We start from the raw sequence: 26,372 nt of genomic DNA, 5'->3' as shown, positions 1-26,372 counted from the left end.
GGGGACACAGAGCCAAACCGTATGAATGCACCCCTGGCTCCTTTGAAATCTCATGTCCTTCTCACATTTCAAAACCAACCATGCTTTCCCAACAGTCCCGCAAAGTCTTAACTCATTCCAGCATTAACTTAAAAGTCCAAGTCCAACGTCTCATCTGAGACAATGCAAGTCCCTTCTGCCTAAGAGCCTGTAAAATCAAAAGCTATTTAATGACTTCTAAGATACAATGGGGGTACTGGCATTGGGTAAATGCTCCTGTTGCAAAATGGAGAAATTGGCCAAAATCAAGGGGCTACATGCCCCCATGCAAGTCTGAAAATCAGCAGGACAGTCATTAAACCTTAAAGCTTCAAAATAATCTCCTGTGACTCCATGTTTCACGTCCAAGGCATCCTAATGCAAGAGGTAGGCTCCCACGGCCTTGGGCAGCCCCACCCCTGTGGCTCTGCAAGGTGCAGGTACAGCCCCTGCAGCTGCTTTCATGGGTTGGCATTGAGCATCCATGGCTTTTCCAGGCACATGGTGCAAGCTGTCAGTGGATCTATAATTCTGAAATCTGGAGGATGGTGGCCTTCTTCTCAGAGCTCCACTAGGCAGTACCCCAGTGGGGACTCTATGTGGGGGCTCCAACCCCACATTTCCCCTTTGCACTGCTCTAGCAGAGGTTCTCCATGAGGGCTTTGACCCTGCAACAGACATCTGCCTGGACATCCAGGTGTTTTCATACATCCTCTGAAATCTAGGCAGGGGCTCCCAAGCTTCAACTCTTGCCTTCTGTGCACCTGCAGGCTCAACACCACATGGGAGCTGCCAAGGTTTGGGGCTTGGACCCTCTGAAGCCATGGCCTGATCTGTACCTTGGCCCCTGTTAGCCACAGTATGAGCTGGAGAGGCTGGGACACAGGGCCTTATGTCCCAAGGCTGCACAGAGCAGCAGGGCCTTAGGCCTAGCACATGAAACTATTTTTCCCTCCTAGAGCTCCAGGCCTATGATGGGAGGAGCTGCGAAGAAGGTCTCTGAAATGCTCTGGAGACATTTTCCCCATTGTCATGGATTAACATTCAGCTCCTCTTCACTTATGCAAATTTCTGCAGCAGGCTTAATTTCTTCACCAAAAATGGGGTTTTCTTTTCTACCACATGGCCAGGCTGTAAATTTTCCAAACTTTTATTCTCTGCTTCCCTTTTAAATGTAAGTTACAATTTCAGATAATCTCTTTCTTCACGCATGTGAGCATACACTTTTAGAAATAGCCAGGTTATCTCTTGAACACTTTACTGCTTAGAAATGTCTTCTGCCAGACACCGTAAATCATCTCTCTCAAGTTCAAAGTTCCATAGATCTCTAGGTCAAGGGCAGAAATGCCACCAGTCTTTTTGCTAAAGCAGAGCAGGAGTGACCTTTACTCCAGTTCCCAATAAGTTCTTCATCTTCAACTGAGACCACCTCATCCTGGAATTCATCATCACTATTAGCATTTTGGTCACAACAATTCAACAAGTCCATAGGAAGTTCCAAACTTTCCCACATCTTTCTGTGTTCTTCTGAGCCCTCTAAATTGTTCCAACCTCTGCCTGTTACCCAGTTCCAAACTCAATTACACATTTTCAGGTATCTTTATAACTGTGCCCCACTTTCCTGGTACTAATTTTCTGTATTTGTTCATTCTCACACTGCTATAAAGACATACCTGAGACTGGGTAATTTATAAAGAAATGAGGTTTAATTTACTAACAGTTCTGTAGGCTTAACAGGAAGCATGATTAGGAGGCCTCAGGAAATTTACAATCATGGCGAAGGGGAAGCAGGCATATCTCACCATGAAGAAACAGGAGAGAGAAACAGAGAGAGAGAGAGAGAGAGAGAGAGAGAGAATGGAGAAATGATCAGATCTCATTAGAACTCACTCACTAACATGAGAACAGCAAAAGGAAAATCTATCCCCATGATCCAATCACCTCCCACCAGGCCCCTCCCCTGATATGGGGGGTAACAATTTGAGATGATATTTGGATAGGGACACAGAGCCAAACCTTATCACCCATCTTGACATCTGCTTCTCAGGGTACATGAACTGACACATAGTCCTTTAGAATCTGATAAAATCTATATCTTTATCACCACTGAAAATTCTATTTTAATTTTGCTATGTGGATATTGTACTAGATGATTGCTAAAGTCCTTCCAGCTTCTACTTTATAACTACCTTCCAACTTTATAATTCTAAGTTTCTTCTTAGGTAGAGAGAGATTACGTTTTTAAAAATAACTCAATTTTCCTGTATAAAAATGAAAGTAAGACTTAACTTGTTCAGGACTGATTTCCTGTTGCTTTAGGCCTCCTCTAACATGCTATCAAAATTGGCTTTACCAAAATACTCTAAATGATAGTAAAATGAGGTAAGAAATCAGATCACCTTTCCATTTATCATAAAAGCTGCAACCTGCAGACCATACTCCAGCTAGTGCTCCCAACTTTGATTACTAAAATGGTAGAATTGGGTCAGATAACAAGTTTCTGTTATGTTGGATAGCTGCGGTCTCCTGGCTTGAACCCCAGCCTACCAATAAAGCTAGAAGAAGAAACAGGCTCTTCTCCAATCATATAACTAAAAAATCTCCACTACCAATGGCCAGGTTCCTTTCCTAGAATCTATATCCAGTCCTACTAAATACTAGTTTATTGGGCCATATTGAGGTGGGTGATGGTGTGAAGACACACCTTCTACTTTTTCAGTTTCTATTGATTTTTTCCAATAAATGCTGTTCAGCAAACAAAATGTGTTCTTTATGGCCATTGTCTTTCTGTTATTGAAATAGCTACTATGGCCAAGGCATTTTTTTTTTTTTTTTGAGACTGAATCTCACACTGTCATCTGGGCTGGAGTGCAGTGGCTCAATCTTGGCTCACTGCAACCTCAGCCTCCTGGTTCACGCGATTCTCCTGCCTCAGCCTCTTGAGTAGTAGGGATTACTGGCACACACCACCACACGTGGCTAATTTTTTGTATTTTTAGTAGAGAGAAGGCTTCACTATGTTGGCCAGATTGGTCTCGAACTCCTGACCTCATGATCCGCCTGCCTCAGCCTCCCAAAGTGTTGGGATTACAGGCGTGAGCCACCGTGCCTGACTGGCCAAGGCATTTTTATTGGTGTCCAGCATGAAATGCTGGTAACAAATCAAGGGACCAGAAATTAGTCTACCTTGGGGGTAACAAATCAAGGGACCAGAAATTAGTCTACCTTGGGAGTGGGAAATATTTACATGTGGTGGTGTGGTATGGCTGAGATGGCCTGATGCTTCTGTTGTGCTACACAGTTCAGTTAAATGGAAACCATGAAGAAGGGGCACTAAACCCCATAAACCATGTGAACTGCATCATCCCTGACTCTCTAATTAAGGAAATAACCTCAATAAAACCAAGTTAATCAGTGGATCTACCACCTAGGATTTTCCTATAAAACTATTATTATAATTGTTATTATTTTAGGAAAGAAATGTAATGAAAAGGATATTGTACCTAATCCTACTTTAATCAACTAACCATTTAGTGCATAAGGTAGAAAGAATACTAGGAAAAATATGAGCCATCTGAAGGATGGAGATGAGGAAAGCCCAAAAGTGTGCACCATACATATCAGATTAGGATACCAACACACATGGTGTGATGGGGTGGCCTCTAAGGAGCTGTCTCCTGGGACCCTATTATTGGACATTGGGAAAGTATAAAAGACCCTATTGCTGCCTCACTCAAATCTTTTACCAGATCAGTGCCTCCAGCCTTCTACTGCTTGGATGTTGGCTATTAACATCTCATAGTTATATTCTGTTCCTGATAATTGTTCTTGACTAAAGGAAATTACTCACCCAGACATGTCAGAGTAAAGCCTTTCCTCAGAGACAGCTGATAGCCAGTTTTTAATAGATACTGGATACAAATAGTCACCCCTCTTTCCTCAGGTTGAGACAGCTCTCTAGTGTCAGTCATACTCCAGAAAGCCCTGTTCAATCAGGCTAGACTTAAGCTGAGCCCATTTCTTTGCCTAGTTTCTTCCTCAGTTCAATCCTATTAGCTGCTCCTGTACTGGATTCAGTTGACAGCAATCACTCCATAAATCATTTGCTCAAGAATCCTTGTCTCAGGCTCTGCTTCTAGCGAAACTGACTTATGGAAGAAGGGCTAAATGCTCTCACAGAAGATAAGTAATAATATAGTGAAACAAGGGAGAAGGTCAGTGATTTGCCAAGTCATGCTGTTGTTGGATCCAGGCCCACGTTCTCACTAGGATTGAAGTTGCTATTTCCCCAATCATAAAATGTAAACAAACATTTCCATGTTCAAGGGCCTGAGTTCCTCTCTATGAATGTGATATCCGACAAGCCCTGCTACATTCCTCTATGATCTTCTGAACCTTGTTGCATAATGAGAAACCACACACCTTATCTTGTTCCTGGGTCTTGGATTTTCCTCTAATACATACTGACCCAGAAAGTCTGATGATAATCATATCTTACGTGTCTTTGTTTGGGCAACAGAAAATACCCCCTATAGTTACTAAGGAAAGGATAAAAAATTGAAAGAAAGTAACTGTGTGACTTCTCTCTTTACATCCGAATTATTTGAGTGGATAGAAAGATTTTGTAGATTAAATTATTCATATTTCAATCACTCTCAATAACTTGTTCACTTTAATGTAAAATCTCTCTCTTCAATTTTTTTGGCTCTGCACTCTTTTTATTTTTATTTTTTGGCTCTATATTATCAGTTTGTCACACGCTGCTTGGGAAGTAATATTCAGGTGCTATTATTCTCAGTAAACAAATGAGAAAATGGAAGTGGAATTTAAATCATGATTTATGATTTCCCTGGAGTGGAAAGCATGGGTCTAGATATAGAAGTATAACTTTAGTTAGAATAATTGCAACCTATAATTTTGGATTGAGCCTCACTAATTAGGATTTGTGGACTCCTGTGTGGTAGAGATATTTTAATATGCTTTGTCAAAATACTATCATATTTCTACCAAATAACTCCCAAAACCTCTTAGGCTTTAATTAGCTACTGCAGTTTATCAATAAGAAATGAAAGAAGTCAGAGGTAAGTGGAAGACATTTTACAGACCCAGGATTAGAATGAGAGAAGATAGCACCTTGAGATGAGAAGGCGAGAAGCGCCTTACAGTTTGGAAAAAAAAAAAATCCAAAGGAAGTTTAACAATGCTTTCCAAGATATATTTCAGTGTTATACAGGTGCATTAGTCCATTTTCATGCTGCAGATGAAGACATACCTGAGACTGGGCAATTTACAGAAGAAAGATGTTTATTGGACTTACAGTTCCACATGGATGGGGAGGCCTCACAATCATGGCAGAAGGAAAGGAGGAGCAAGTCATATCTTATGTGGATGGCAGCAGGCAAAGAGAGAGCTTGTGCATGGAGACTCTCCTTTTTAAACCCATCAGATCTCATGAGACTTATTCATTATCAGGAGACAGCACAGGAAAGACTTGTCCCCATGATTCAATTACCTCCCACCAGATCTCTCCCATGACATGTGAGAATTCAAGATGAGATTTGGGTGGGGACACAGCCAAACCATATCAACAGTTCATGGTCATAATATGTTATCTAAGTCACTGTCATAATAGTTTTTTGAAAGAATCTAGAATCCCTTATAGTCTAATAATATTATACTCATCACTGCAAAAGGAAGATGGTATCTTACAGTTATGATGGACCCCATGGCAGGTGGAGATTTTTTCAGCAGATTACACATCCTGGCTTAATCACCAACTAGATTACAGGAAACTGACTACATATCTTTGTGTCAGAAGTTGCGTCTTCCACAATATGGGAAAAATGATGGTATAGACTTCAGAGTGTTGTCAAATGGAATTAATATAATGAAACTTCAGGCACATAGTAATAGATCAATAAATTATACATGTTTTTATGTTTCTTTTTGCTTTTTATTCCTTTCACTTACCTAGTCTTTTAGCTTTTATCAAAATGTTTACACCACACTTGGTTATTTTGAAATATTTTGCCAAAACAATGGTGAATGCTTAGTGCTTACCACCATTTTACTTCTTTCCTACCATATTCTTTTCAAATATTAAAAAAAAATAGTTACTCTGGACATCCAGACTACCGTATCCTAATCAACAATATAAACTCCTATAAGCAGGGGAAAAGAAACTAAGATTCTCTGAACAACTATTATGAGTTATTTCCAAAGTGAAATGCTTTATTTTATTTTGTTGTTTTCTAATTATAAACATATCTATGAAAGAGTTTGGCAAATACAAACAAATTTGAAGAAAAAAAGTAAGTCCTCCATAGCCCCACTGATCTGTATATCCATTTTCAGAGTTAGAACTAGAAATACCATTTGACCCAGCCATCCCATTACTGGGTATATACCCAAAGGACTATAAATCATGCTGCTATAAAGACACATGCACACATGTTTATTGCGGCACTATTCACAATAGCAAAGTCTTGGAACCAACTCAAATGTCCAACAACGATAGACTGGATTAAGAAAATGTGGCACATATACACCATGGAATACTATGCAGCCATAAAAAATGATGAGTTCATGTCCTTTGTAGGGACATGGATGAAACTGGAAAACATCATTCTCAGTAAACTATCGCAAGGACAAAAAACCAAACACCGCATGGTCTCACTCATAGGTGGGAATTGAACAATGAGAACTCATGGACACAGGAAGGGGAGCATCACACTCCAGGGACTGTTGTGGGGTGGGGGGAGGGGGGAGGGATAGCATTAGGAGACATACATAATGCTAAATGACAAGTTAATGGGTGCAGCAAACCAACATGGCACATGGATACATATGTAACAAACCTGCACATTGTGCACATGTACCCTAAATCCTAAAGTATGAGAATAATAAAAAAACAAAAAAAACAAAGATTTACTTTAAATTTTTAAAAGTAATATTGTCCTAATTATTAGAATAATCTGTTTCATTTCATTTACTGAATGTGTATGCTGTTAAAATTACTATATAATTAGCAATTCTTTCTCTGCTTGATCTACCAGTATAATTACCTTAAATTTTAGATGTTGCTCCTGTTTTGCTACTCAGTTTTTTAGTTAAAGAATTTCACCTATTTATTCTCTTTGTGATTACTGACATATTTGGGCCTGTTTCTTTTAATCTATTTGCTACTATCTATTTGACTTCTCTCCCCCAGCCTTCTCCTTAATTATTCTTTGCTTCTCATACTTTTTCCTCTCTTCTTCTTTTAGGTTGATTGGGCTTCCCTTTTATGTCTTTTTTTTTTTTTTTTTTTTTTTTTTACTACTACCACTAGTTGGTATACTTGGTAGGTATACTTGGTTTCTAATATTTTAAATGTTACCCAAGTGATTTAAATGTGTCTATTTTACTTAACACTGTATAAATTTAATCAATATTTTATCCCCCTCATGAATAATTTTATTTGCCAATTCCATTCATCATATAATATTTTGTAGTACTTCTCTTTTAACTTTATCCCCCAAATTAGACATTATTTTTACTGTTATTCATTTAATATTTTAAATATTCATATTTATCATTTACTTTTGTGATCATTTTTTCTTTTATTACAGACTTTGCATCTGGGGTAATTTTCCTTCTTTACTAAATACATCCTTTATAAGGAGTTCCTTGGTGTGGATCTGTTGGCAGCAAGTTCTTGAAGACTCTTCTAAAAATATTCTTATTTAGCTCTTATTTTTGAAAGACAACTTTTCTCAGTGTAGACTTCTAGGTTGATAGTATATTCTATTCTCTTAGTTCACTAAAGATAATATTTCATAATTTTTCAATTTCCAAAAGTTATTTGTTTGTCTATTTGTTATTCTTTTTCTTTGGAGTAATCTTTTCTTTATGGCTGCATTTTGAGATACGTCCCATCAATACCTAATTTATTGAGAGATTTTAGCATGAAGCGTTGTTGAATTTTGTCAAAGGCCTTTTCTGCATCTATTGAGATAATCATGTGGTTTTTGTCTTTGGTTCTGTTTATATGCTGGATTACATTTATTGATTTGCGTATGTTGAACCAGCCTTGCATCCCAGGGATGAAGCCCACTTGATCATGGTGGATAAGGTTTCTGATGTGCTGCTGGATTCGGTTTTCCAGTATTTTATTGAGGATTTTTGCATCAATGTTCATCAAGGATATTGGTCTGAAATTCTCTTTTTTGGTTGTGTCTCTTCCAGGCTTTGGTATCAGGATGATGCTGGCCTCATAAAATGTGTTAGGGAGGATTCCCTCTTTTTCTATTGATTAGAATAGTTTCAGAAGGAATGGTTGGTACCAGTTCCTCCTTGTATCTCTGGTAGAATTTGGCTGTGAATCCATCAGGTCCTGGATTCCTTTTGGTTGGTAAGCTATTGATTATTGCCACAATTTCAGAGCCTGTTATTGGCTGCATTTAAGTTCTTCCTTTGATTTTTGACCATTTCACTACTGTGTCTCCAGGTGTGAAATTTTTGAGCTTTCTGAATCTAGGAATGCATTTTAAATCATTTTTTGAAAGTTTTCTGCCATTATATATTTCATTTTGCCTCTTCCCAATACTCTCTGCTATTTACTCTGAAAATGTAATTAGCCTATATTAGGCCTTTCCAACCTACCCTTGAAGAGTCTTGTCTTTTCTCATAGTCCCCTATGTTTTTTTGCTGCATCAGTCTTCCAGCTCACCATCTCCTAAGTTATGCCCTAACCTTAGGATTAAACAATTATTTTAATTTGTATTTTTAATTTTAATTTTTTCCTTATATAATTTTTGTATCACTCTAATTTACATAGAAGCTTTTACTTTGTAATGCTTCAGCTTATTGTGTTATTTTAAAATCTAATAAGTGTATTATACTTATTTTCAAGCCCATTTCTGGTAATTTCAATATCTTTGGTCTGCAGTTTTGTTTCCATAGACCATTTCTTGCTCTTGTCCATGTGAAATCTTGCTCATGGCAGCCTCTTCTCTACTACTTTTGAAATTAATGTGAGATTGTGGATTCATGCTTCTTGGACCTTAGTTTTTGAGACTATTTTGAGCCCTGAGTTTAAGGTGATTTTATCCAGGAAGGGTATGGATTTACTTCTGATAGGCTTCCAGGGGGGAAACATTAATGTAAGATCAATTTACAAAATATTTGCCTCAAGATTTTACAGCTCATTCATTTTATAGTTAGTAAGATGAATTGTAGTCACAATCCCTGAAATATAAATTTCTTCTTAGGAGTTTTCAGGAATACTTTAATTTCTGATTTTTGCTCTTCAAGTCCAGGCTGAGAAAACAGAGGGTATTCCTGTACTCTCCCTTCGCAAAAGACATACAGAATTGTCTTACGGTTTTCAATCATTATCTGACAGAACCTTCAGATCATGTTGGTTTTATGCAGGCGTCTCTAATTAGACCTCCTAATATATTTGGTACTAAGGCTTTAACTCCTTCACCTCTAATTTCATATATGGTCCCATAAGACCAAGGTTCTAGGAATGCCACAGATCCACTGAATAGAGAAAATGGGGGACAGAAGATTGGATAGCAGGATTTTTTGTTGTTGCTTATTCTTTGCCTGGCTGCAGTTCTAGGAGACCTGCTGCATTCTATGTTAAACACTCCTTCTGCGTGGCCCTTTTTCCATCGTCTTAAGCTATTGTTAGTCTTCCCTAATACCATTACCTCTTTTTGCCCCTTTCGACCCAGAAGTGAAAATACTGTACCACTGTTGTTATTTTCTGGATTTTTCACAGCCCTTTCTGATTCCCCAAACCTGTCCAAGTTTGATAATTAGTATTTCTATTAAATCTTCTACCTCTGAGTACTTCACATATTTTCTGCTATGACCCTGATTATTACATTATTAATGTTCCAATTCTTTTAGTTGAAGGAAGTGAGACTCAGAAAATCTAAGTGTATTTGAAGGAGAGAAATGTGGTGGTTTGAATTGTTTTAATCTGGTTCAGCTGGGATCTATGTTGCCTGGCGTTCTCTTCCCAGAGTGGTTCCAGGTTTGAGTTGGCTGGATGAAAACGTTCACATCACTTGGAAAGAAAAAGTGGAGCAGAGCCTACTATTCCCTGAAGTTTGTGGTCAGATGTAGCAAGGGACAAATGCAGAGGTGCCTGCCCGGTCATGCTTGTCCCTGCTCTCTTCTGTGTCATGCTGCTCTTTTTTCTGACTAATGACTCCTTTGACAAATAGTGGTTGCAGGCCTAACACAAGATGCTTTACTGAAAAGTCATAGTATTTGATGGAAAGAGGCAAAAGCTAGCATCTTTACTGGATAATGCTTGTGATGAAAGTCCATGTGGAACACCAGTTTAGGTCCAACTATCACAGCCATTCCAATTATTTTAGCCGAGGCCAGAGACCTGTGACCTCCAGTCCCAGTCAAGGCCTTCAGATGACTGCAGCCATATGAGTGTCTCCAGGCAAGATCAACAGAGGAAACACATCCTCAAATCTTGAGAAATAATGCATTATTGTTGTTTTAAGCCACTAAGTTTGGAGATTTTTTTAATGCAGCACATAGAAATGAATACACATAAGTAGAGCATTGCAATAGTAACAATTTTGAAAAGCTTAAAATATATGACATTGCCTTTGGAAAATGATGATAGGAAGAATCTACAAGGGAGTCAAAAAAGCTTCTACTGGAGACTAATAAAGCCCTGAGAAAAGCCATCAGAGGCTTGAGAAAAGGAAATCTTTTCTCCAGCAGAAAATTTGGCAAATGTTGGCAGAAAAATTGGCAAAATATTGCCTGTGGCAACTCGGAAGATAGAAGCTAGTAAGAACTGTTGGATCTGTCTAAGGAAGCTTTCAGGGAGAGTGTTGATAATGCCAATTGGCTTCTTTTAGTGTCATCTGGTCAGATATGGGAAGAAAGGGATAATCTAAAAATAGAATTGTACTGTTTTCAAACAGAGCTTTGAGGAAATAATGAGGACCAATTTTTTTTTGGTTGGAAAAATAAATCATCTCTTCTCCTTAGTCTCCTCAGTCAGCGTAACTTGATTAAAGTGAGACCTAATGCTACAATTGAAATAAAGGTATATCTATAATACCTTTTGTTAAGACTTTTGAAAAATGTGAAATGGTGTCAAGTAAACATTCTTATCTAGAGCAAAAGCATTCTAAAAATCACAAGAGTGTTTTCAAAGTGCCCTCACATGCCCCGAAATAACATTGGATATAATTCCAAGTAGGTAACAGGGCTAATCCCAAGTGGTACTAATATAAGAGCTACCAGATTTCCATCACAACCTTTTAGTCTGGTTTGTTATGAAATGCTAGGTAACTAATGCAAGCTACTCTTCATAATTATATGTAACTGGAAGTGGGATTTAATCTTCATTCAATAGTCTTTTAGAATAATAAAATTAATGTGACCCCCAAACTCAATTTTAGAACTACAAACAGATCTTTTTAGGGTAAGTCTTCTTGGGACAATCCCACTCTCCAAAGGGCTTACAATGTCAATGCTGGTCACTTTTCTTCAGTATTGTAACATGAATCACTTTTGAGAGAATGAGATTCACAGCCACTATCAGAAGCCAGGGACCTGGTATAAGTGAGTATGCTACCCATGCTACTTCCAAATCTGGAAGAGGCATTTTCTCATTCAAACAGTAAACTCAAATTTTCCACCTTTAGATAGCAGCATCATCTCCACCTAACACCAAGCTGCTGGCCCTGCCTGACTGCTGGGTGTTAGATTTAGGCAAGTCTCCTCTAACTCTGCCCGGAATCAAGGTCACCTTGCTCTCTGAGGGACTACTGCATGATGCAGGGTGCGTGTAGGCTTGGAGTCACATGTGACTGGCAGGCTGCCATCTTGGAAACCCTCCCCACTCAGTGCTGCCAATCTCCATGTTAGTGCTGCCAAGGTGCTGAAACTGATGGTTTCTGTTGAAGAGAGACAGTCACCCTGTTTTACGTCAACCCTGACCACAGATGCAGTGATGACATTCCTGGTTTAATAGTGGTTCCTCATGGGGCACCAGGGTAAAAAAAAAAAAAAATGAAGAAAAAAAAAACTTCCTTCTTAAACTTACTAATCGTTGCCTTCCACCAAGCCATGCTAATTAGAATCTACATATAAAAATTGTTTGCCCTCACAAACACAACCGTTGTTTATGAAGCAGATCTGGAGTAACAAAGTAGCTTAAAGCAAGAGAGATGCCCAGCGTCTACAACAGACTCTTTCCTGAACCAGCCCCTCTCTAACTAGCACTGGCCATATCTAGGTTTCTCTTGCCATACGGTGAGTACCTGCCTGGGGCCCTGAGTATCTAGTTTAACTGCTGAACATAGGTTGTGCCATTTCAACCTGACATATTACAATCTAATACTATTGAACTCTAAAAGGGGCAAAATTGGAGTTTTTTTTCTTTTTCTCAAATGACACATTGGTGTATGTGAAAATGTACTCTTCCCAAACAATGCTTGTGTTCCACATCTCAGGACGGTAACAATAATGTGGTAAGTGGAAAGGAAACAAAAAGTGGCAAAAAAATTATTTCTAGCAGATGAGCTATCAGTCTCAAAATTGATTCATTATTTCACACCACCTGGAGTGATTGTCAAGTCTCCTTTAAGTGTTTTATGCTCTTTATGGGCTTAAGATTTTCTTTCTATATCTAAAGTATGATAAAAAGAGATACTTAAAGGATATTTTAAAGGTGGAAAAGAAGCTGTAAGCATTTTCTTTCATAAAACCTAGAGAGGACTACTCTGTTTCTGAACTGTCAATCTAACATCTACTAAAACATTTTGGCATCCATTTCCCTCAGAGTTGTCAAATGTGTCATTGATGATAGTTTTGCATCATAGAAGGGAAAGGGGATATTAAGAGCTTAATTCTCAACACTTGTCAGTTAGTGGTGTCACCGATGGCTTAAGGAAGAGGAAGTCTAATTTCTGGGAACGTGTCACCTGAGGTCTTGCAGGGTGATGGAGTGTGTGAAGAGGGAAAGGGAATGAGTATTTATTGAAGGTTTATTATGCATTTAGTGCTTCCATATTTCAAATTCTCCCCAAGTCTGTGACACCAAACTTGTTGTCTTCCAGTTTCAAAAGAGAGAACTGTTGCCCAAAAAGGTCAAGTAAATTTCCAAAGGTCCCATACCCCTTAGAGTACCCTGGGATGGGGGTTCAGGATGAGCTAACTCTAGAGGCTATGCTCTCCTCGCTGAATCATACTACTTAGTACATGTGTGGAGACATGTGTATAATGAGAGGACATGAATATGCTATTTCTCTTCATAAAGCCATAAATAAATAGCAAGCATGGTAATCAAGATTATAAGAAAATGAATAGGTGGCCCAAATCCCTAAATGATGATATTATGTGTTACAAAATATTAAATATTATAACAGTTTAAGCTATTATGGGGAGTACTGCTGCTGCCAGCAAGACTATCATTTTATCCCCAACAGGAAATTATTTTTAAAAATGTGATGTGTTTATTTTAAAGCCCCTGGGCATATGTACAAGAACACAAACAACATTTACATATCTATTATCTATTAACTGACACTGCATTTGCCAGGCATTTGACACAATTAAGCAAATGCTTGACTGAACAGATGGGTCTTATAAGGATCCCTAAGGGCATGTCTACATTAACTATGCCAAGGGTGGTTAATGCACCCATTTGGCATCTGCATGCATTTTCCCATCAGCAAATACACTACTGCTTTGCATGGTTGCAAATGGGTCCATTTTTGTCCCAGAGGACAAAACATAAATGGATTGAGCTATTTCTGGTTTGTTCTACCTTTGCCTTTTTTTCTTTTGAAATGTATTCCTAACAATAGATTACATCCTGTAGTTGTTTCTTGTTTTCATTTTCTTCAAAATGGCCCATGCCTTTATTTGTTTTACTAGTGGCATCAGGGAAATAGAATACTTTTCTTAGGCAAGACACACAGCGTTTGGATTTTATGTCTTAGTTTGTATAGCTTCTAATGGCAGGTTATAATAGCTAGAAGAGGGGAAAAGAAAAGAAAACCAACTTCTCTCTTAATAGTGTTAAAAAAGAATTTAACATTATAATACCTGACAAGAAAACTATGGGTCTTTCATCGACTATTTTATAGTGTCTGAAATAAAGAGACCGTTCCTTCATGTGACATCCTATATGCTTAAATCAAGTCAGTATTATAGACTCTGTTTACTCTCTGTTGGCTATACATACATGTCTCTTGGAAGTGACCATTTAACATGTCAAGTAAACTTTTCTTGCCTCGACTGAGTCTTCAGGACTTCCTTCAAAATTTCTCCTGAAAGGAGTGTAGTTCAGGAATTGGTCTGGGGGTAATTGACTCTTTAGCAGTTTGTCCATCAAAGAGAAAGAGCTGCAATGGGAAACAAAATGTGAGTGGTGTTACGTGTAAGTAATATGTAATACGCAACACAGCAATGACTGTATTCTTTGAATTTTGCATTGGTCTATAGCTATGTCAACAATGCTTGGCAAAATGGGTTCTGTGACATCCTTTATAGCAAATGGAGATTAGCACTAAAAGGAAAGCAACCATGAAAGTACATTGCATGATGCAGGTCATTATGTAGGCGTATAAAATTTTAACAAAATGAATAGCTCAACATCATTTCAGCCTTGTAAGGCAGAAAATATATCCAATGAATTAAATTATTTAATAGTCTTGTTAAATCAGGCATTAGGAATGGGAATTAATTTACTTCTATTCTCTCTTCATAAAAAGACTCTTTTAGCAGTGTTTCATCAAAATACATATTTGATTTGTTGAGTGGGAGATAATCTTATACTAGGCAAATCCCCTCTTATAACTTTTCTTTCCAAAGCCTATGTTTTTGTTTCTTCTGATTACTAGAAAGAAAAAAAAGAAAGAAGAAAAAGAAAGATTAAATCCTTTGAGGATACTAATATGTAAATATGAACCTGAGGATTTTAGGTTGATATTTGACTTCACTGACTGCACTGCCTACGTTCTTAGTTGTCAGTACAGTGAAAAAAATGTATTTCATGTGCACATTTTAAATTTATGTTAGTGTGTTACCATGTGAAAGAGGGGCAAGATTAATTCAGAATTATTTCGTTATTTCTACTTATTGTCCACATTCTATTTCCTATTTTGTGAAGATGTTAGGTTAAGGACTTGGCATTGCTTATTCTAGAGTAAAAAGAGATCTTCAAGTTTTCCTGCTACAGCACAACAGTTTGAGAAGTCAGAGGCTTCTACAGTTTGTAACTCAGTCAGTTAAATTGCTAGGTATTTGTAGTCCTCGATTTAAAATTGACTGTATTAAAACACAGTATTTTTTTATTTGCCTAGTATAATGCTACTCTGAGTCCTAGATGAACTTGGATTTTAAATACTTGTTAAATTAGTTAATACCTAAAACATAAGATATTGAATAAGTATTATATACTCATATAAACATCCAATTTGACAACTAGAACTTGAGCAGTACAGTTAATTATTATATACCTCCCCATACATTAATTAAAATATTATATGAATTGAAGCATGTATCATCTCTCTAGAAGTTGTTACCAATTTCATGTCTATTCTTCCAGGCTCCCCCCCATCTGTGTCTGTGTGTGTGTGTGTGTGTGTGTCCTTGATATTTCACAAATAGTATCATACAGTAAAGGGCATTTTGATTTTTTCTTAACAATATATCACAGATATAATATCCTCTGTCTCTCTCTCTCTCTCTCTCTCACACACACACACACACACACATACACACATACTTATATTTATTTTGAAATAAATGTTGTACTGCTCATTCTTGTCTATATTTCTTTGTCCATGTGTGCTAACTATTTTTATAAGATGTATTTGTAGAAAGGATGTAACGCTGGCACTACATTAGGTTGCATCACTTTCAAGTTATTTGGCCTGGAACAGGCCTGTATGAACTATTCTTGAAGACTAAATGAAATTCATATTCTCTTGGTTTATCCTGAAACAGGTAGTAAAGAATGGCTATTGTTCTGTTAAGTTCAGTGTAGTTTATTGAAATTTGAGGCCTATTCACAAAATAATGAAAATCAAGCTAACAGCTCTTTTTAAAAAATCTCACTTGATTGCTGTAGGCTGAGTCTGGAACTCCATGAAAATTAATCCATGGAGTTTCAGTAGCTAGTCCAGGCAGAGCTGTCAATGCAAATGTCCAGAACAAGCCGGCACTGTGGCCCTAAAGACTACCCAGAGACACAGGCTTTCTGTTATCTGACCTTCCTTCTGCCCTGAAAATACATCAGTGTCAGTCATGGCCCGGGAGGTAAAGACAGAGCATCCTTGAACTTAATCTAGCAAATCACACCCAACAGAATGTCGACTTGCCTTGCAGGGATCAGACTGACTGAAAATTTGCGTTTGCTATCTTCTGATGTTTCTCCTTTTCTACGTCTTCTAATTTATACAATTCTGTATTTCATGTTTAATGAGCTCTTGGCAGAGGTGATATAATACAAAATCACAAACATCAATTTTCTCTCAGTGGTTATATTATTATAAATTAGTAATATGACACTGTACCTGAACTAGATTTATTTTTATTGACTTGTTTTCTTGTTCCGTGGGTAACATGGACAAATATATGATGCAAAGCACCAAATTGGCTACAGCAAATTCTCTCCTGTTATCTGTTTTACCAGACAGGCTCAACCACAGATTCTCCCCCCTATTGGAATTATCATGAAAAAAACGAAGCAGTTTATTTTTCTTAAGGCAAAGTGTTTATCATGAGAATCATCAGCGTATACAGCCTAGTAAGGAGTATCCATCATTGTTTGTCATGGATGGACAGATGGCAGTTGGTCATATATAAATCTTAGGAGTGGCTTTGGCAAGTTTAGATCAGTGTCTCAAAGAAATCCAGACCTGGCCCTGTAAAATTAAACTATGAGCAGAGTTTCTCTGGCAGTCAGCTACAAGACTGCTTTTTTTAAATTTTTTATCTTCTACACACACATGCACACAGAGAGAGAGAGAGAGAGAGAGAGAGAAGAGTGCATGTTACTTAAGAATTCATGAAAATATTCTTGATTGATCTTTAAGATAGTTGTACTCTGAATCTGGCCTTAAAAATAGTTCCTACATCTACTTTAATTCTGATAAAGCTTTTACTTTTCCCAAGGCTAGTTTTAGGGGAAAATCACTGTGTTGTGGAAACTGCAAAAATTGCTTCTTTTAATGCTCAAGTTTGTGATAAAAATAAATGTCTTCTTGAATGGAGTCTGCAGCTTTATTTGCAGGTTATATTTTGGAGACATTTTATGCTTCTGTACTGGTTAAGTTCTATAGAACCAGAGGAGTTGCATAGAGTGAAGATGCTTAGATTTCTCTCCCTTAAGAATTCAGAAGCCGCTGACAGAAGGCAAGAATTTTGTCTTTTGTAGCTCTCTGCATCTCGATGAAAGATACATCTTACCTTCTTTCACAAAGTGAGAAATTGTAGATTTTTCAAGATAATGGCATAAAAGCTACCATAGCTATCTAATTTTAAAATTGTCAATTTAGTCCTGTTTTCATAAATCACAATTTGACCTTTTTAGTTTATAAACACATAGAAAATTACATGAAATAAGAAAATAAAATTGTTTCATTTGTTATCTAACTTTTCTTAGATTAGGAGGAAGAAACAGGATTATGGAGACCTGAATAAAGTCTACTTATTCTTAAGATTAAATCTTAATTTTCTGTATGAATCTGGGCAGTCATAGATTCTCTCTATAGACATTCTTTCTCCCTCCTTGAAAGTTTAAGCCAAATACTCAGTAAGAAATTTCATCCAAATAAAGCAGCCGGTGGAAGAATTGGAGCATAATTAAAAGTAGTATAAGGAGATATAATTTATTATATTTTCAAAATGATAGTTTCTAATCTGCAATTAATTTCTAGTCTTTTTTTTTTTTTTTACAATTGTCTATACTTGAGCCTTTTGGAAAACTGATCTATATCCTTTTAAAGGGTTGATGATTTCTACCTCAATATGTGATATTTGAAAGACCACTAAATTTAATGTGTTTTAACATCACCTTCCAAAAACAGTTATGTTACTTTGTCCTGTTAAGTTTTTAATGTCTATATTTAATAATATTATCCCGAATGTCAACATAAGGTTTCTAGAGCAGAGCAAGTTACTATTTATTTAGAGCACATTATAACTGCACCAACTTACTCCCCTTTACCCAAATTCTTATTCTGGAGTGGTGATACTGACATAGGAGGAGGGACTCGACTCTGGAGGTGGGGCTCAGACACTGAAACAAATTGAGGACTAGCTGAAACAGGGCCAGGGCAGAAGCAACTTTCCATAAGAAATACCCACCAGTGTGCCACGACAGCTTACCATTGCCATGGCAACATCCAGGAGTTATGACCCCTTTTCATGACAATCACCTGACAACCCAAAAGTTACTACCCCTTCCCTAGAAATTTCTGCATAAACCACCCATTAATCTGCATGTAATTAAAAGTGGGTATAAATATGACTGCAAAACTGCCCTGAGCTGCAACTGTCTGCCTATGGGGTAGCCCTGCTCTGCTGGAGCAGTCACAGAGCTGTAACCCTGCCAGAGCTGTAACACTGTCTCTTCAACAAAGCCGTTTTCTTCTGCTTCTGGCTTGCCCTTGAATTCTTTCCTGGGTAAAGCCAGGAACCCTTATGGGCTAAGCCCCACTTTGGAGCTTGCCTGCCCTACATTAGCATGTTGAGAACCAGATGTGATCCCCCACACAGTGGGGTCTGTTCAAGGTGAGGAGCCAGCAAAATAAAAGTGGGCAGAAAAGAGAGGCAGCTGTGCCCCCTTCTCACCCACATTTTTTTTGAGAGAGAGATACGTGGAGACATAATGAGAAGGATTTTGGTTCTTCACTCAGAAAAGTGAATAAACTTCTTCAGTAGGAGAAAATGACTAGTGTCTTTAGCTTTACAATCCAACAATTGTCTTCATGGTCCCAGGACTTATCTTCCTTGAAATGTAAACATATTCCCCCAGGAGGTAAATCTCTCTGTAATGCTCACTATCCAGTCATAAGTTCCAGGCTTATGTTTCTTTTTTTGGCACAGGTCCCAAGTTTCAGTAAAACTTTCTTAGAAATCCCTAACAATTCAGAAACATAAAAAATAGTTTTCTCTACAGCACTGCATCTTCTAGGTGGTCATTTTTTGTATCTGTTTGTCTAGCATATTTTGGAACAGTTTTTAAAGCTCTTTTCACTCATATAGGAGTATGACAGATCAGACATCATAGTGGTCATGGCTATCAAATGTGTTGAATAATTGCATAATTAGCTAAAATCAAGGGGTTGAACAATAATGCTCATAGGGTATTGGTTGATGGCAAGAGACCATCAAGTGTCAGCAGTTGGTCCTAGCTACTTCAGCATTTTCATCACTGAATTAAGCAAACGGTTTTTGTCTGCATAATCATCTTGAGAGTGATTGGTTTGAAAAGTGGCAGAAGAAGAACGGCCTGAGCTATCATTTCAGAACACAGTCCCAGCCTGAGAGATCATTTTGAATAATAGTGTGGACATTTACTTTTAAGAACTATCTACTATCATCACATATCATGGGTAAGAAAAGGAGACAAATTAAGTGCTGTGAGAAATTAACATTTGTTCTATTGGCATGTTTTCCACAGTGAGGCCAATGACTGACCAGAATGTAAGTTCCATAAGGATGGAACTATTCTCTTTTAAATGATTTATTCTCATTGCCCACCAAGAATACTTTGTGTGTAGTAGGATACTAATAAATATATATTACATGAATGAGTAAATAAATAAACAGTAGAAGAAGAAACTCAGGCAAAGTGACAAAGACTCTAGTATTGTTTGAAGGATGCTGGTGCTTTGACATTACTATTTTTATTATTGTTTGTATTTAACACTTTTGACTTTTCTTATTACAATTGTTTTCTTCATTTTTTCATATATATTCTCAATATCCTTTTAATCTCTATATTGCTCCTCCTCTTACTTTAATGAATTACAACTACTGCACTCAATTCTTAAAATACGATGTACCCAGTAATGAGATTGCTGGGTCAAATGGCATTTCTGGTTCTAGTTCCTTGAGGAATCACCACACTGTCTTCCACAATGGCTGAACTAATTTGCACTCTCACTAACAGTGTAAAAGTGTTCCTATTTTTCCACATCCCCTCTAGCTTACCCAAAAGAATATAAATCATTCTACTATAAAGACACATGGACACGTATGTTTATTGCAGCACTGTTCACAATAGCAAAGACTTGGAGCCAACCCAAATGCCCATCAATGATAGACCAGATAAAGAAAACGTGGCACATATACACCATGCAATACTATGCAGTCTTAAAAAGGATGATTCATGTTCTTTGCAGGGGCGTGGATGAAGCTGGAAACCATCATTCTCAGCAAACTAACACAGGAACAGAAAACCAAACATCACATGTTCTCAGTCATGAGTGGGAGTTGAACAATGAGAACACATGGACACAGGGAGGGGAATATCACACACCAGGGCCTGTCGAGGGGTGGGGGGCTAGGGGAGGGATAGAATTAGGAGAAATACCTAATGTAGATGATGGGTTGATGGGTGCAGCAAACCACCATGGCACATGTATACCTATGTAACAAACCTGCATGTTCTGCACATGTATCCCAGAACTTAAAAGTATTATATATATATAATGTATATATACAAATATATATGTATATATATATCAGGCTAATTGTAACTACAAAAAAAAATATGATGTACCCAAAGGCTTGGTCTTTGGCACTTTTCTCTCTCTTTACCTTTTCCCTGTATTATGTCATCCTAGTCCCTGGGTTTATTTGTTTATTTTTTGTAAAATATTTTATTTATTATTTATATTCTAATATTTTTACTTATATACATTTATTGGGTACATGTGTCTTTTTGTTACATGCATAGAAGGCAGAATGGTGAAAGTCTGGCTTTACCCACCCACATACTTTAAAAACTATCCACATACTTTAAAAACTCTAGCCTTAGCATTGACATTCTTGCAAGTTGGTCCTTAGCCCTTTGTACTCAGACTGTGAAATGCTGAATTTATCATCTTTGTTTCCCAGTATACTCCTTGTCTTATATTTCTTCTTTTGTGACTGTAACCAATCTCTACCTCACTGCACAGGCCCAAAACAATTTCACTTCCATACTCTTCTTTCTCTTAGAGTCTATTTTTCAAAATCACTCATCCCCTACTTTCCAGTGCCCCAGCACTTTGTTATTTCAGATCCATCTAATTGAACTATTTTGTCTAGTTTTTCCTACCTTTCTTCTCCACACTTCTGCTAAAGGGATCATTCTAAAACCCAAGTATAATGACACATATCTAATTAAAATTTGAATTATTAAATTTAATTAATAAACTTAGCTTTCAAGATATTACTCAGATCTTGCTACTCTGAACTACATCTTCTTTGAAGTCCTCAGATGTTACTCTCCTTACACATTCTTTATGTCTGTCAGTAATTCATGTATTAATTTATTAAGTAATCAAACATTCCTTTTTCTCATTAAGCAACATTTAAATGAGAACCTAGTATGATCCAGTGAATTTAGCTGGGAGATGGGGTTACAGCATGGAACAAAACAATCAGTCTGTTTCTTCAAGGAGTTTGCAGTTTAGTGAGGAAGATTATAGATAAATAAGTCAAATAATTAGAAATGTAATAAGGGACATAAAGAAGAATTATACAGTACCTATAATAGGAGTCCTTGATAAAGTCTGTGAAGTAAGGCGTACTTTCCCTGTAGAAATAAAGCGTGTTCTAAGCCTGAGGCAGGAAGAAATTACGGTGCTTCCACAGAGGAGAGAAAAGGGAAAAGTGGCAACTGGCCATCCATGTCATACTCTACCGTATCTCCCTTTTCTCATTTTTTTGTGTGTACTTCATCTTTCGATACTTATTCAATATGCCACCACCTCCTCTACAGCCACTGACTTTGATTTTTACCTCCTTCATTTGTGCTTTTAAATCACCTGTTAAGACTTCTCTCATAAAATGTATGTTGCATTTGCTGGAATGAACTACCTGTGTTCTTGAGTTTCAGCACAGAGCTTGGCACATCACATAGTGGAAGTTAACAAATCTTTGTTGGTTGAAAGAATGAATGAATGAATGAGAACTGAGCAGAAGATTAAGATGTAGTAAACGTGGGCACTGTGTACAATTACATACAGTTCTGTGATTATAAAAATGTGTCTGTTTTTCATACATTTTGAAGTGAGTGACAAAATATGGTACAAAAATTAATTGATGTTAGAATTGGACATGCCTATAGTTTAAACAGTGTATCTGTCTGTCAATCTCCCTGTCAGGTTGATAAAGATTTAAGTTTCCTAAATGTGCAGAATCTCTCTGAGAATTGAATGGAACGGAAGCATGATTATCATTCCTTCACGGAACTCTACAGAAACCAAAGAAAGTCTTATACAGATCTGTAGGGATTATATTATTTCAAATATAGTTTTGTTCAGCATCTTAGAGACCAACTGCTGAGAAAGAAAGTGCTCAGTAAGAAGAAATCTGTCTCCTAATCAAATTGCTCTGCCACCATTGTTAACTTTAAAGGGTAGAGTACACACACACACACACACACACACACACACACACACACAGACGCACACGTTCTTTATCTCGCACTGACTTGCCCTACATTTTGAACTCTTTAAATTTGGAATTTCCTTAGTATCTGTAGTGGCTTACTTCACATACATTAATAAATCCTATTGATAGTCTGTATGCATCCTTTACATGAATTTCTTATACATAAATAGTAGTTTAATTTATATTTAAGACTCACTGACCATGTGGTGTATTTAAGCAGGGCTATGTGTTGTAACCAATCATGGACCACTCTAAAAACATTTTATAAAAGCACTACAAGGTCCCAGCATAGCAGAAACCAAGGAAAAAACACCATCTCACTGCACAGTTTCAATTTATACTTTCTAGGCTTTACAAATGAAAGTTTAAAAGTTTTATTTAAAGATGTATATTTCAACTTGTAAGTGCATTTATCTCCTTTATGCTATGTGTGTGGGGTTGCAGTGTAAACAATCACACATGACATAATTCTTTTAGACTTTAGAGTTGTATTGAATAGTTTGCATCTCTAAAGGGAACACCAGCCATTGATGAGGTCTGCACAGCTGCAGCCTATTCAAACTACAAAGAAAAGTTTTATTGGTACAACTTTGGATTATCTGTTTAAATACAATGCAGATGACTATTGGTATCGTAATACTGCTATTCTACTGTAACACTATTTCCCTATTCCACTATACCACTAATAGTGGTCTCAAACCACTCAATTGGGAAGAGGGGTATTAAAAACTCGTTGGGGCAGTGAATTGGCATCACATGTACTGGGTTCAATTCAGTTAAAGCTAATTTGATTTTTAAAAAACTTAAATTTCTTATAGTTCTGTATACATATATGTGTGCAATATACACAGATATATAGAAATGTGTCTTTCAAGATTAATTAAAATGAGTCATTCTACTAGACTAGAGGAATGCACACAGATATATCTTTATAGTCCTACTTTTACTTCTATTTTTCCTCTCATTAATGGTAGATAGCATTTATTGAGCACCTGCTCTGCTCAATTACACTTTATACTTATTATCAAAGTTAATTCTCACAATAATTCCATAAGATGGATCATTCTGTGTTCCTTTATAAATGTATATTAGGATGCGAGAACATTTTGGCAAATTGCCAAGTTACATATTTATGCAGTAAAATGTGAGCCTAGGTTTTGAACTCAGTTTTTCACGTGTCACAAAACCAGAAATCTTGTTACTATGTACAATGTGGTCTAATAGTACTTAACAGTTAGATGTTAGTATAAAAGTTATTTTCTTTCTGGCAGGCACCATTTTATATGCCATCTTAAGTCTTATCATTAAAATTACCACTTAGGATGAGTATTGATATTCCTTTTCTTTTAATAGATGAGAAAACTGAAGTTACATCAAGTCAAGCAAATTACTCACACAGATTGGTAAGTGGCATACTTGGGATTCAAACCAGATCTATCCAATTCTAAACACTGGGCTCTTTCAGATACATCACACATTGGATGATTTTTTAGTACTTCCTATATTTCTAGCAACTATGCTAGTCCTTTAAGGATAATGTGGTGTATCTACTGTACACATTTCTGTTTTCTTGAAAATAATCTAGTAAAAATAACAATCTATTGATGACATTAGTAATAAACCTTACTTAATTTGAATCTCAGGGTGCCGTCAGAAAACAAAGGCAAGGGGATTTGATTTTGTCTAACAGTGTATGCAAGAGCTTCTTTGATGAAGCTGTAGTTAATATAGATTCTGAAACGTGTTTAAACTAGCCTTGCAGAATGGAAGGAAGGAAATCTATTCACTGTATATAGAGAAAAAAATGTCCATTGTGGGGCTTTGAAAACATCTAGCTTAGCTAGCGTTTATGTAGCAAGGGAAAAGTGGTAAGAAGCAACCACAGAGAAGGAAACTGGGAACCAATTATTCAGGGTGTTTATAGGTCATGCTCACAATTTGAACTTTATTTTAAGAGCAATAGAAATGGATAAGCTTTTGTCTCTGCATTTTAAAAACACAGATATGTCTAAACCATAGAGAATGGATTGTGGAAAAACAAAGTTGATGACTGGAATTACAATGAAACTAACAATTATTCTAGAATTCCAGAAGAACACGAATGGTTCCTTGAACTGGTATGGTATGGTAGCAGTGGATATGCCTTTAAATTGATAGATTAAATCTCTTTCTCATTCAATAATTATTTACCAAGAGTTGACTATGTACTGGGCATTATTCCAGGTGCTTGGAATATAGAAGTACATAGACAAAATCTCATTTTTATGACTTTTATTCTAGGTAATGTAGGAAGCCATCATCATTTGTGCAGATGAGTGACATTTTTACAGAATCATTCTGAGTGTTGTTTATGGAATAGGGAAGTACGTATAGAAACAGGAAGAGAGTTATAAACACAGGCAGAGACCTTGGTGGCAGTATGGTGAGAAGTTGGCATATTTTGGATTGGTGATTCATGGTACATTGAGGAGTAAGTGAGGCAAAGAGATGCCAAAGATGACTCCTAAGACTGCCATGGTCAGGTGGGTAGATATTGGTGTCATTTACTAAATGAAAAATTGAATCTACAAAAGACTAATTTCAGAGAGGAAAACAATGAAATTTCTTTAACTTTGAAGTTCCAATATAATATTCAAAAATGGATTTTCAGGAAATATTTGGTTTTTATGATTTGTATTTCAGAAGAGTGCTTGGGACAAGCAATGAGATTTATGTTAGGTGCCATGCCATTGGGACTTGCTATGGTCTGAGTGTCCCCTCCAAACTTCATGTTGAAATTTTGTTACCAAATTTAATTGCCTCTTCAGTATGAAGAAGTGGGACCATAAAGAGATGATTAGGCCATGAAGGATCCGCTCTCATGAATGGATTAATGGCATTATCATGGGAGTGGCTTCATTGTAAAAGGGTGGGTTCAGCCCTTGCTCTCACTCTTGCCCTATCTTTGCCCTTCTGCCTCCCACCTTCCTTTATGGGGTGATGTAGAAAGAAGGCCCTTGCCAGATGCCAGACTCTGGATCTTGAACTTCCCATCCTCCATAACTGTGAGGAAATAACTTCCTGTTTTTAAAAATTACCCAGTCTGTGTTATTCTGTTACAGCATCACAAAATGGACTAAAACAGGACGGTATTTGAAACCACCATATAATCCTTGGGGTGTTCATTACATAGCACAATGGGGACAAAGTTAAGACTGATTCGTAAGAAATGTCTAAGCTTGAGGATCAGGTATAAAAAGGACACATATTTTTAAAATTATTATTATTGAGTTGTATGAGCTTTTTATATATTTATATATTCTAAATGCAAGCCCTTATCAGATATATGGCATGCCAAACTTCTCTCTCAGTTTGTGTATTTTCTTTTCACTTTCTTAATGGTATTTTTTCCTGTGATCATTTTTAAAAAGGATCTATGAGTGTACTAGGCAATTGAGAATTCATGGATTACTCCTAAGCTAGTCCAGTGCAATCCACGTAGTTAACTATTTATTCCTGATGTGGTAACAAACTGATGCTCATACAAATAAAGTTGCATTTACAAAATACACAAAGTAAACAGCACTGAAACTATTGCAGGGCCTTTGTATCTCCAAAATTTGATTACAGTAGCTCTGTGGGGTCACAAATGGGTACTTCACATGAACTGAGGAGTAGACTACCTCATGTCCTTTTTCCTTGGCCTCCTTATCATTATGTAC

This window comes from Nomascus leucogenys, chromosome 9, assembly GCF_006542625.1.
Source record: "Nomascus leucogenys isolate Asia chromosome 9, Asia_NLE_v1, whole genome shotgun sequence".
Lineage (NCBI taxonomy): Eukaryota > Metazoa > Chordata > Mammalia > Primates > Hylobatidae > Nomascus > Nomascus leucogenys.
This window is presented reverse-complemented; position numbering follows the sequence as displayed.